Raw genomic sequence first — 13,320 nt, forward strand, 5'->3', positions numbered from 1 at the left:
TGAATACTATCATAATCAAATATGATGACTTATGGAAACTTGGGGCCCAGATAGCCGTAGCGGTAAACGCGCAGCTATTCAGCAAGACCAAGCTGAGGGTCGTGGATTCGAATCCCACCGGTTGAGGATCTTTTCGGGTTGGAAATTTTCTCGACTTCCCAGGGCATAGAGTATCTTCGTATCTGCCACACGATATACGCATGCAAAAATGGTCATTGGCACAGTAAGCTCTCAGTTAATAACTGTAGCATAAGAACACTAAGCTGAGAAGCAGGCTCTGTCCCAGTAGGGACGTAATGCAAGAAAGAAGAAGAAGAAGAAGAAGAAGAAGGCGCAATTCAGTAATCTTCTTAGCAGAAAACGACACATTATTTTGAAATCATTAAGAATAAGAGAAGCCAATGAAAGCTTAAGATTGCTTGGGGCTCTTCACTACAGTATTAGCCTGATAGGTGAGAAAACCAAAGGATTCAACTAAAAACAGATGTTAGCACAAACAAATCACTCCTAACAACGGACATCCTTGGGGACGCATTCTTTCCTTCCATGTTTTGCGTTGGTCAGTGCTTGGATCCTTGAACAAATCAGAACGAGTTTACTGCATTCGTGCCACAGAATGAACCCAATACCGATGTTTGTACGCGCATGATCAGGAAAAACGTTCGTGAAGGGGAAAATGAACTCATTTTGGTTGGTTCGTGATTTGATTCGTTGTTACTACGAGCAAACGAACCTGTTTCGGCTTATCATCGTAGCAACAAAATTTTATTGTTTAGATCTTTTTTACTCAGTGTCGAACAACAGGTCGAGTAGGAACAAAGCATGATTGTTTCCGCACGAGAAGGATTTGCTTCACGTGTGCCCGCCATGGTTCGTTGCCGCAGTTACGTGATTTTGGGCTTGAGAATAAGTGGGTACAATAAGAACAACAGGCGCCGGGAGGATATCCACTTTTTGTATCAGTCCCCATAAGTGATATTTATTCAGTCGCAAACCGCACGCCGCCGTTACTCTAAAGGAGAGTGAAACGTAATCACATGTTATCTGGCCTAGTATATCTATTAATACGAAGGGATACGCCGAGCAACGATTCCTTGGAAGGGGCAGCAGGGAAAACGGGAAAGCAAACCAAAATCCGGTTACCGAGCAATAAAAGGAGATATATGGAAGCCTCTTGCAGCATCCGGATAAACGCTGAAGGAACGTAAGTAGAAAAAGAATGACATGCTAAGGAATCTCTCCGTTTTTCTTGCTTCTACAAGATTGTGGCCGGTCGGCTCGTTGAGGCGGGGAGAAAAGTGTTTGAATAAAATATCACGCTGTAATTGATATCATCATTAGTCCTGCCAAAGGTGCTGGCCATGGTAGAGCAAATAATCGTTGTCCCGCCCTGGTCTTTCGGTTAGACCTGTGTCGTGTTGTTTTACCTTGCATGGTATTCTATTTTTTCATACAGCAGCGTGGACAAAATGTACTATTATAAGTCTACTTATTAAGTTGATTATCTGAATTGTAGATTTTTAATTCTTAGGCGTTTGTTCGAAGCAGTTATGGTGTGCCAGTTCAAAACTTGATTTTTTTTTTCGAATTTGCAGTACTTCTCTGTGCTACAAAACAGTACTTCTCAGTACCGAAATCCGGGGTAACATTGATCAGTTTTTGGGACTTTCATTAAAAATTCATATGAAAATGCAAATGTCTAAAGTTTCATATTTTTAAAACAAGTACTGACACCCACCGCTCGTGACTATATACTGCATTTCGGGTTTCAAAAGATTTAAGAATGTTTAAATAAACGTTCTAAGCGTTTTTTTTTTTATTTAGCTGATATGGGATAACATTGATCACCAATGTAAACAATGTTCGGTAATATTGAAAATGTAGTTACTTACTTAAATCATGGCACCTGATGCCGATTATGAAGACCAAACTCTTAAAAGTAATTTACTTTTGGAGTTATTTCAGAAATAAAAATATTTCGAATAGCGGAATACGCCTAAAGGTAGTCAATATCCTGAGGAAATTCTGCCTTCTTAGCCTTTGGGCTGTCGCGCTTTTGCACTCCGAACAACAGTTGAGATTTATATGCTATCAATTTACAACACATATATCTATCGACACCGAACCAAAATGTATTCCTCAAGAATCTTCTTAAAAACAATACTTGACAGTTTTTCTTTACAGTATGGCCCTTTATAAGGCGGTAAAATCAACAAATGTGCATAGAAGTCGCATAATAATGAACCCACTATATACGGTTCCACTGGACCACAATTTGAAATCAGTATAATCCAAAATCCAGATAATTTCGAAACTTTGGATCCTCAGTAAAATTGTTCTGGAGGTGAAGCGCTATCTGATGGTCTGATCTGATTCAGAATTTGACCGCTAGGTGGCACTACCCGAGCAAAGGCGGATAACTGGATGATATTAAAATGATAACAACATCCATTATCACTGTTATCAATTTGATATTCTGTTATCAGTGATAACCGAATGATAACAAAATTGGTTATCATTGTATCCGTGACAGACATTACTGATAACAGGTTGATAACAAAATATGTTATCACACATTTTTCCATTAACATTTTTACAAAATGTGTGTTGATAAACAAATAGATTTTTCGTCATACAAAATTCCGTAAAATTATTTGGAGCGAAAGCTTAATCCAAAACACTCATTTCTCAAAACATTTCCGTGATTTATGATCATAAAATTAAAAAAAAAAAAATTGTGAGTTTAGTTATCAACCAACTTTGATGATTTAACAATTAATTTTCCCATATAAATCTAAATTAGTTTCTTACAAATAGCCAATCAAAATGCTCTTCTACTGCTTCGATTGCTTTGAATTCACGAGTAACAATACTTTATAAGTGCGAATAATAAAAAATGTCGACATTTCGTTGAAAAATACTTAACAAGCAATGACAGTTGCAAGTCACCCCGCAAAGGGACATTAAAATGTCACCATTTTATGATTTTTTAAATGATAAAATAATTCGATTAAATTTTTTGTCATCTTATTCTGTAGGGCATTAAAATTCCATAAAGAAATTAATATTTTTAGATGACATTTATTCATGGCTTTGGTTGTTTGATGTTGAAAAGTGTTGCAAGTCACCCCGTTTGACGATAACTTTATTTTTTCAAAAACATTTAACGTTTGGAAGAAAAATTCGAGATTAGGATGTCAAAAATATTCTGCCGGTAAAATACGCATACGAGGGCGAAGGAAAGATTTCCGCTAGGCAATAATTTTGGTCCTAGCGGAATTTGGGGCAAGTGTGCCACCTTAAGCAAATCGTTCTCTAACTTTGCCTTAAGCTCATAAAATCCACGAATTTAGTTCCATGATGTTAGTTTCACATCTTTTCATAACCACTGTGCCATTTAAAAAGAAAATAATTTCAAAACGTACTTTTTTGAAGCTTCTCAAATATCACCCAAAATAACCTATTTTTCGACACTATGGGGCAAGTGTGCCACCCATATGGGGCAAGACGGCCACCGAATGAACATCGCATGTAATTCTACTTGTAATGAAATTTTCTTTAATTCCTATTAATATTACTTACAAAGCAGACGCTAATCGATAATTTAACAAATAGATTTAAGTTTACCGTAATAAGGGGATGCTCTATAACAAGGTTCAAAACATGCGTAACTCCCTATTACTCAATTCGAATAATTTAAATGATTATTTTTGTCTCCATTCAATACAATATATGTATTACCCTTATATTACGGCGAATATATGTATATAATATTAAACTAGATCAACACTAAATAACGGTAAAATATTGATGTAGATATGTAAACATGTTATTATTAAATATTTTGAGAAAAATTACTTTAGGGGGCAAAAATGTCAGTTATTCCCCTACTATACTTCAGAAACTACTACTGTTGGCCCATTTTGGTTTATTATTATGATTTTGTTGATGATATTTACTTTTTTATAAATTTTACTCCAACATTTTATGTTTACCAAATAGGTGGCACACTTGACTCAATAAGTACTTATACATTTCAACCAAACTGGATTTCGTATGTAAAACTAAATACTTTTTTCGTTCAAATGCCACAATAACTTACACATTTGAATAGTTTCACGATGTACAGTACGTAAGAAAGACCTGTTAATAATTTACCTTTCACCATGCTATTTGAAAACAACGAAATCTTATAAAAATCTACTCAAATTTGGTTGTCTGTGCACAAGTCGATGTAAATACGTGAAAAATATAGCGATTTTCATCATATTTTATTCATTCTATTGTGAACTATAAGGGAACATATTGTTAAGCTCAAAAAGAAAATATATATATATATATATATATTGTAGTTTTTATAAAAAAGCAGGGGTGGCACACTTGCCCCAAAGTCCGCAATATCTTGTGGAATAATTAATATAAATGAAGCAATTGCTTCAGAAGTTTCTATATTTTTCGTTTACTCATTTATTTGGTTAACATCTAAACAGATAACACTGAATCATCTATATCACGCCACAATACACTACATTATTATGAGAAATAAATAAATAAAATAAAAAATACTCGCTTTGTGGCCGCTAGAGTTGTAAAGAAACGCAACAACCTTTGCAACTAGACTTCATTTATTTAGGTAAAATCTAAATCGACAACACTGAATCAACAATTTCACGCCACAATACTCGGTTCGTGGCCGCATCTCTCCATCCTCGGTTCTGCCCCATGCTCGCCAAATCGATACGCACTTGATCCGCCCACCTAACTCGCTGCGCTCTACGCCTTCTTGTACCAACCTAATCCGACGCGAACACCATCTTTGCAGGGTTGCTGTCCGGCATTCTTGCAACATGCCCTGCCCATCGTATCCTTCCAGCTTTGGCCACCTTCTGGATGCTGGGTTCGCCGTAGAGTTTGGCGAGCTTGTGGTTCATCCTTCGCCGCCACACACCGTTTTCCTGCACACCGCCAAAGATCGTCCTAAGCACCCGACGTTCGAAGACTCCAAGTGCTTGCAAGTCCTCCTTGAGCATCGTCCACGTTTCATGCCCGTAGAGGAATACCGGCATTATGAGCGTTTTGTACATGATACATTTGGTGCGGGTGTGAATCTGTTATGACCGCAGCTTCTTGTGGAGGCCATAGTAGGCACGACTTCCACTGATGATGCGCCTCCGTATTTCACGGCTAACGTTATTGTCAGCGGTCAGCAAGGATCCAAGGTAGACGAATTCGTCGACCACCTCGAACGTATGCTACCTATGCGAGCCCTGTCGCGCTCGGTCCCACCAGCTAGTATGTATTTTGTCTTGGTCGCATTCACCACCATTCCAACCTTCGCTGCCTCACGTTTCAGGCGGGTGTACAGGTCTGACACCTTTTCAAATGTTCGGCCGACAATGTCCATATCATCCGCGAAGCAAACAAATTGACTGGATCTTGTAAAAATCGTATCCCGGCTGTTTAGCCCGCTTCTCCGCATAACACCTTCTAGCGCAATATTGAACAACAGGCACGAAAGTCCATCACCTTGTCGTAGTCCCTGGTGGGATCCAAACGAACTGGAATGTTCGCCTGAAACCTTCACACAATTTTGCACACCTTCCATCATCGCTCTTATCAGTCTCGTGAGCTTCCCGGGAAAGCTGTTCTCGTCCATGATTTTCCATAGCTCTACGCGGTCGATACTGTCGTATGCCGCCTTGAAATCGATGAAAAGGTGATGCGTTGGGACCTGGTATTCACGACATTTTTGGAGGCCGTACAGTAAAGATCTGGTCCGTTGTCGATCGGCCGTCAACGAAGCCGGCTTGATAACTTCCCACGAACTCGTTTACTACAGGTGACAGACGACGGAAGATGATCTGGGATAATACTTTGTAGGCCGCATTTAGAATGGTGATCGCTCGAAAGTTCTCACAATTTAACTTGTCGCTTTTCTTGTAGATGGGGCATATTACTCCTTCCTTCCACTCCTCCGGTAGCTGTTCTGTTTCCCAGATTGTGCCTATCAGCCGGAGCAAACAAATGGCCAGCCTCTCCGGGCCCATCTTTATGAGTTCAGCTCCATACCATCCTTACCAGCAGCTTTATTGTTCTTGAGCTGGTGAATGGCATCCTTAACTTCCCTCAAAGTGGGGGCTGGTTGGTTTCCATCCTTCGCAGTACCGACGAAGGCATTTCCTCCATTGTCTCGACCTTAATTGCCTGTGCTCTCAGCGCCATTCAGATGTTCGTCGAAGTGCTGCTTCCACCTTTCGATCACCTAACGCTCGTCCGTCAAAATGCTTCCATCCTTATCTTTGCACATCTCGGCTCACAGCACGAAGCCGTTGCGGAATGCGTTGAGCTTCTGATAGAACTTGCGTGTTTCTTGAGACCGGCACAGCTGTTCCATCTCCTCACGTTCCGTCTCCTCCAGGCGGCGTTTTTTCTCCCGAAAGAGGCGGGTCTGCTGTTGCCGTTCCCGTCTATAACGTTCCACGTTGTGCCGGGTCCCTTGCTGCAGCATGACCGCCCGCGCTGCGTTCTTCTCCTCCAGAATCTGGCTACATTCCTCGTTAAACCAATCGTTCCGTCGACTGCGTCCTACGTACCCGACGTTGCTCTCAGCTGAATTGTTGATGGCTGCCTTTACTGTTCTCCAGCAGTCCTCAAGAGGGGCTTCATCCAGCTCACCCTCTTCCGGTAATGCAGCCTCGAGGTGCTGCGCGTATGCCGCTGCGACATCTGGTTGCTTGAGCCACTCTAGGTCGTACCGGGGCGGCCGTCGGTACCGTACGTTGTTAACGACGAAGAGTTTTGGGCGCAGTTTAACCATCACCAGATAGTGGTCAGAGTCGATGTTAGCGTTTCTATATGTTGCTGTTTAATAGGATCTTTGAAGGTACCCTTGTATAACACTCTGTATAATGTACGGTATTTAGTAGTATTATGATTATTTCTAGTTGAACTCTTTGAAGATTCGTGAAAAAGAATCTAGGAACAATTCTGAGGAAAATATCTGTTGAAATCGCTAGAGAAATTGCAGAGATTCTAGTATTGCACAAATCACTGAAAAGTTGTTGGTTGTACTTTTTGATGCAGATGTTGTAGGCGATCAAAATAAAATGTTATTTCATTATTGATTGTATTTCATAAATGATTCCCAGCGATAGGGGATTCTTCTGAAGTGATTCTTTAAATAATTCGTTTAAGAATCCCTGTAGTTATTGGTGAAGGAATACTTGGGAAAACCACAGGATTTCTTAGCCAAGGGTACGCAAAGAAATCCCTTCAGTGGTTTTCAGCGGAAAATGCTCAGGGGTCTCCTTAAAATCTTGAAAAAAATTCAAGAATGATTCCTGTATGAATTCTCGAAGTATCCTTCAAAAATCCGAGTAGAAATTTAAGGAATCTCTGTAGCAATTTTTTTGAAAACGTCTCGTGAAGTGTCGTCCATCTAGGAACGATTAGATTGTTTCTAGCTATATTATAGTGGTTTTAATCCTGAAGCAATTCTTTCACAAATTACTAGAAAAATTCCTAGTGGTATTGCTCAAAATGTTCTGTAGAGTTTCTACATGGAAGCGCTGGAAAAAGTTCCCTAGATTTGTTGCTGTTCGGAAACTAGAAATCCTGTTAGAATTTATCCAATAATTCCTGGATTTTCTTAGTCCATTCTTGGAAGTACTTTCCCGCTTTTTCAACGAAATGGTGGAGAAATCTCTAAATATGTTTATAGAAAAAAAATGGTAAAATCCATGGCATAACTTCATATAATTTACCAGAACAAATTTTCAAAAAAAATGTCCTGATGAATTATTGAAGGTCAACCGAGAATAAATTTAGATGATTTCCATTAGGTATTTCTGTTTACAATGAATTTCACGAAGGTTTCATTGTCCAGTGAAACTTGTCGAGAAATCATCAAAATACTTCCTATAACAGTTTCAACAAATCATTGGGCGGGGACGGACCTGGTGTAGTGGTTAGAACGCACGCCTCTCACGCCGAGGACCTGGGATCGAATCCCATCCCCGAGATAGTCACTAAAAATTCAGTGATGTCTTCCTTCGGAAGGGAAGTAAAGCCGTTGGTCCCGAGATGAACTAGCCCAGGGCTAAAAATCTCGTTAATAAAGATAGAAAAAAAAAATCATTGGTATACTTCATAGCAGAAACGCAGCCGTGACCTGACAAGAAATGTTCACTTCTCCGTGCTCCCTGTTCACCCAGGCCGATAGATTCGGGATGAGACTATGGGTCCACCTTCCTTTCTTGGAGGCATACTATTCTTGCTGCCACTTAGCCAGCGAACTAATTCTTGCCTAGTTTCTCTTCGCTGATAGCAGTCGATGTCTTCGGACAGGATGATGCAGATTGGGATCATCCCAGCGATTACGCATGTCGCCTCCAACGATATAGTCCTGTACACGCACATCACTCACATGGTGATGAGTCGGATCGTGCGGTTTAACTTATCCCGATTCCGCTTGGTCTGTAGCGTCGCGCCCCAGGCTGGCGCACCGTATCTTAGTAGCGATGTTGATACGACAGCCAGAAGACGCCTCTTACTGCCTCTAGGACCTGCTATGTTGGGCATAAATCTTGTGAGCGCATTGTTCACATTCGTCGCTTCCTCGCATACATAATCGACGTGACTGTTGAAGTTCAGCCGATCGTCTAGCATTTCAGTGTTTCAGCTTTCGCTGTGATGCTATGGCAGGCCTCCCGACAGTGATCTCACCGTGCATGACTGCTTTGCAGTTGCTTACTAGTAGCATATCCGTTTTGTGGTGGGCTATCTTCAGCTTGATTCCCTCCATCGAATCTACGACTAGACCAATTGCCTCCGTTGCCAGCATTTCTACTTCCTCCTGCGTCTCACCTATTACCGTCAGGATGACGTCATTGGCGAAGCCGACAATCTCGACCCCCTTGGGTAGCTCCAGCGATAGGACCCCGTCGTACATCGCATTCCACAGCGTTGGTCCCAGTACCAGGAACCTTGTGGGACTCAAGCCGTTATTCTTAACTCCTTCGGGCCGGCGTCGGTTTCATACCTCAGTACACGGTTTTGGAAGTAGCTCTTCAAAATCTGTCACAAGTAGTCGTGAACGCGCATTCTGTGCATCGCCAGCTAGGAGGCCATTGTCCCAGCTGGCGCTATTGAACGCGTTCTTCATATCTATCGTGACCACGGCGCAGTAACATCTACGCTTTTGCTTCAATGCTTTCTCGGCCCTCTCCAGCACTGTCCGAATTGCGTCCACCGTCGACCTTCCTTTCCGGAATTCAAACTCTGTGCATTTCATCACCCTGCTGAGGATAAGCCGTTCCAAGAGTTCACCGAGTGTATCCAGTAAACATATAGGCCTATATGATCCTGGACCCCGAGGGATTTCCTAACTTCGGCAACAGTACCAGTTTCTGAAGTTTCCATATTTCTGGATATTCCTACGTCCAGGAATTTCTGCATAACATTCCTTACCATATCTGGATACGCAAGGACCACTGCTTTGAGTACCACGTTGGGGATGCCGTCCGGACCCGGGGCCTTGTTTAGCTTCAGCGCTTTTATAGCTCTCGGTTTGTCCGCACATGACTCTCAGCTTGTCCGCTCATGTTTCGGCCGGCGTCGACGGGCCCTTGATTTTCGCCATTAGTACTCGGTAGGCATCCCCCAAGGATTAGCATCAGCTGCTTGGTACAGTTCTTTGAAGCAGTTGGACTTGCTCAGCTTAATCTCTCATTTGAAAGCCGTTCTGGCTTGCTAGAACACAATTCTCCGCTCTTCTCGGACTTCCTCGTGTCTCGCTCTCTGATATCGTCTCCTGGATTTAAGACAAGCGGCGCGAAGAGTGCAGAGTGCCTTGTTTCAGCAGTATACGATGCCACACGCCCTAACCATCGCCCTTGTCAGCTCCACCGCATAGAGATCCGAGATATCGCTGTCTACATGAAGTGCTTCGACGAAAAGATCCTTGTCGAAGGCCTTCGTCTTCCACTGCTGTTCGATAGTTGCGGTTCTCGGCGTTGCCGCGCAGTCCCGTCGGCCAATAGTATAACGGATTGCCTGGTGATCGCTATGGGTATACTCCTCACTTGCCCTCAAGTTCATGTTGTCCGCCAACGATGGGCTACACTATGTAAGATCGATGATCGATGCTCGTCCGTTTTTCTTAAATGTGCTAACGGTACCTTCATTGCACAGTTGGAGATCTAGCTTTATCAGGGCCTCCAGCAGGCTGTAACCCCTGGCATTGGTTACCATGCTACCCCACTCCACGGCCCATGCATTGAAGTCTCCTCCAATTAGTACTGGCTTCCAACCGACAAGCTCATCGGTTAATTCCTCTAACATCCGCCTGAATTCGTCGAGCGTCCACCTCGGAGGGGCGTAGCAGCTGCCTCGTAGACACCATTGACTTTCGCGATGACGAATCCTTCTTTGTTGCTAGAAAGCACTTCTTGGATGGGGAACCTTCCCATCACCTGTATCGCCGCTATTTCCGTGCTGTCCGCCACCCAGTTGACATTATCGAGCGGGACTCGATATGACTCAGCTATAATCGCAACGTCGCACCTTGCTTGCGTTGTTGACTGCCACAACAGTTGCTGCGCAGTGTCGCAATGATTCAAGTTGATCTGAGTTACATCCACTACTGTCGTGATGCGATCGTCTTCTTATACGCAGGACACTTAAATCCGCCCGTTACGTGCAAACTTTCCCGAAGTGCCCTTTCTCTCTGCATTTCCTGTACAACTCGGATCGGTCGGGACCGTTTCAGATTGCCACCTGATGTCTGAAGTCCATGCATTTCAAGCGCCTCATCGGTGGCCTCTCAGCTCAGGAGACGAGTCTCAGCGGACAAATTGACCATCCAATTTTCACCTTTTCCTTCTCCACTAGTTTGTTGGCTACGGCCACTGGTAGCCGAATCGTCGCTAAATGTGTGCCATCGTACGACTTTGAAAGTCGGATTTTCATGGCCACATCTTCAATATCGCTTTCTGCTCCGTTCAACAGATAGTTACCCTGCTCGTATGACATGTATTTGCATCGTTGAGTACGCCTGCTGATTGCCTCCTACAAAGTAGCATCGTGGAATATGGAGCGTATCTAATTGAGGTACACTCCCATGCAAAAGTTTGGGTTCACCCCCTTGCAAACAAACAAAAGTGTTTTGTTCATACCTCTGTAATTATACGTCCAATTGAGACTCTATGGCGTATTCGAAAGACAATGAGTGCCCGACCAGTGGATTACAACAAAATTGTAGCACAATTTTATCAAGATTTGTACCAAATAACAATTTTTGTTGGAAGAACTTTGAGTTGATGGAGGAAATCATAACAAAATTAAAAAAAAATCAGTTATAATAACAAATGCGGTTTCAAATTAAAACATAATTATAAATCAATTTGTTATGGAAAAAATGCGAAAAATTGCTCCTAACAAATTTTGTTTTAATTCAGTTAAGGAAAAAAATAGTTATATTGTTGTTTGATTTGAAACATGAAGAGTTACACTTTTGTTTAAATTATAACTTATTTTGTTTCAATTTTGTTTGTTTGTAGAGGAAATTATGTTATAATTTTTGTTATTTTAACTACTAATCAGCCAAAGTGATAACAGATTTCGTTAGAAAAAACGTGCCAACCGAGTAACAAATTCAATTACAACTCTATTGTACTACTCTGGTTGGGTTATTCTTACGTCGTAGGTAATTTTCCAAAAACATTTGTTCAATTTTTTATACTGATTTTTTCTCAAAGTTTTGACATTTTTCAAAACCCACACTGAAATAACATTCCTGCTGAAAACAATTTCTCCATGGCCGTTGACTGGGATCCTATAGCTTGAACTATCTCTGCATTCTTCCGAAAGAGGTGCACTTTGCGAAAAAGGACCACGTGATTATTGAGCTGAAATCGAATGCAGGTTAACTTCTGCGTTCATGGGTCCTCTCATGGCGTAGTGGTAACGCGCCCCAACTAGAGATCGGGGAGTCGTGAGTTCGATTCTCACCGAGAAGACGTGTAACTTTTTCGCAAATTTCTCATCAATTTGTCCATTTAATCCAATTGAAAAGTATATGTAATGTTTAGTTTTTCGGTAGCTGTTAAACTCCCACTCAGCTGGTTAGCCGTAAAACCACGAATCATAATTTAAAAAAAAACATTTATGCAGTCTAATACATTTATCAAAAACTCCACTTTCGAATCCCCAGCATCTTCCCAAAAACATGTACCCAGCCACCTTGCAATATTTTCAACCGTTTATGAATTTTTAAAATCATGTTCCTCCCTTTCAACAAATCAATTGAATTCGATATAAACTCAATAAATTGTGTCTATTTTACTTTGTCTATTCAATTCAGACTAACTTAAATAAGATATAACTTAAGACCAAAAAAGCCTCGTGAAGTGAAGTGGATTTATATTTCGTTTGAGTCAAATTCATGGAAAAGATGCTCTGACAATCTGGCATAGCTGCCGAACACTGTTTGCAAGTAATTAAAGCTGTAATAATAACATAATGCACCTACTATACCTCTGAAATTGAATCGGGAAATTTAATAGGTTTCCTTCGGTCAATTTATGTAGAGTTACACCGCTTAGCTCGTCGGATAAATAATTGATTGATGAAGTGATTTGCTCTGCGAAAGACAAGGAATGCCCTGATCCCTTACCATCTCAAGGAATGCGACACCACCCTCTTGTGGAAGGCCAAGAAAATTATATCGTGATTGTTGCTAGCTAGAGGAGATAGCATCAATCCCAGTCAGAGGCGGTTAGCGGCAATGTAATTTGGAATGATTTATGCTAATTTAATTCCGGAACGGGACAAGCAAATTGAATAATGAGAATGTTTAAACTTTTAATAAATTATGTGGACTCTTCAGGTAGGAGCTGACGATAAGAGATGACAAGGTGATTTGAAGTGGAATTCAGAGGCCTTGGTGTGGGAGAATATAAAATATTAGACACTGGCATTTTTGTTCTGATATCATCCAACGTTTGCATCAAGGTCTTGTTCCTTGTTCTTCTATTGTTTTTTTTTTTTTTTTTTTATTTCTTTATTAGTATCATACCAAACATTACATTCATTCCTTATATCTAGGTGTTCTGTGTTATAAGACAACACTATCATCCTAATTTGGTAAAACAAATTTAAGATTTTATTAACATTTTGTTAACAACATATAACATTTCATTTGCCGTAGCAGTTCAGATTTTTTACAGGTGAGTTGATTTCACCTGCTTATAAGAGAAAAAAAAAACGCTTTAAATATACTTAACCTAACTTAACCTAAACATATAACGCATTAATCGTGGC

The 13,320-nt window shown here is 41.2% G+C and overlaps 1 long non-coding RNA gene across 2 annotated transcripts in view; it reads left to right on the forward strand.

Moving 5' to 3' along the window:
• Positions 1–776: 776 nt before the first annotated feature.
• LOC110676477 overlaps positions 777–13,320 on the forward strand; it is a 69,569-nt gene continuing 57,025 nt past the window's right edge. For both annotated transcript variants that reach the window (XR_002500429.1, XR_002500428.1), the window contains exon 1: positions 777–1,204. This is a non-coding gene — a long non-coding RNA (uncharacterized LOC110676477). The remainder of the gene's footprint in view (positions 1,205–13,320) is intronic.

Source organism: Aedes aegypti, chromosome 2, assembly GCF_002204515.2.
Source record: "Aedes aegypti strain LVP_AGWG chromosome 2, AaegL5.0 Primary Assembly, whole genome shotgun sequence".
NCBI lineage: Eukaryota > Metazoa > Arthropoda > Insecta > Diptera > Culicidae > Aedes > Aedes aegypti.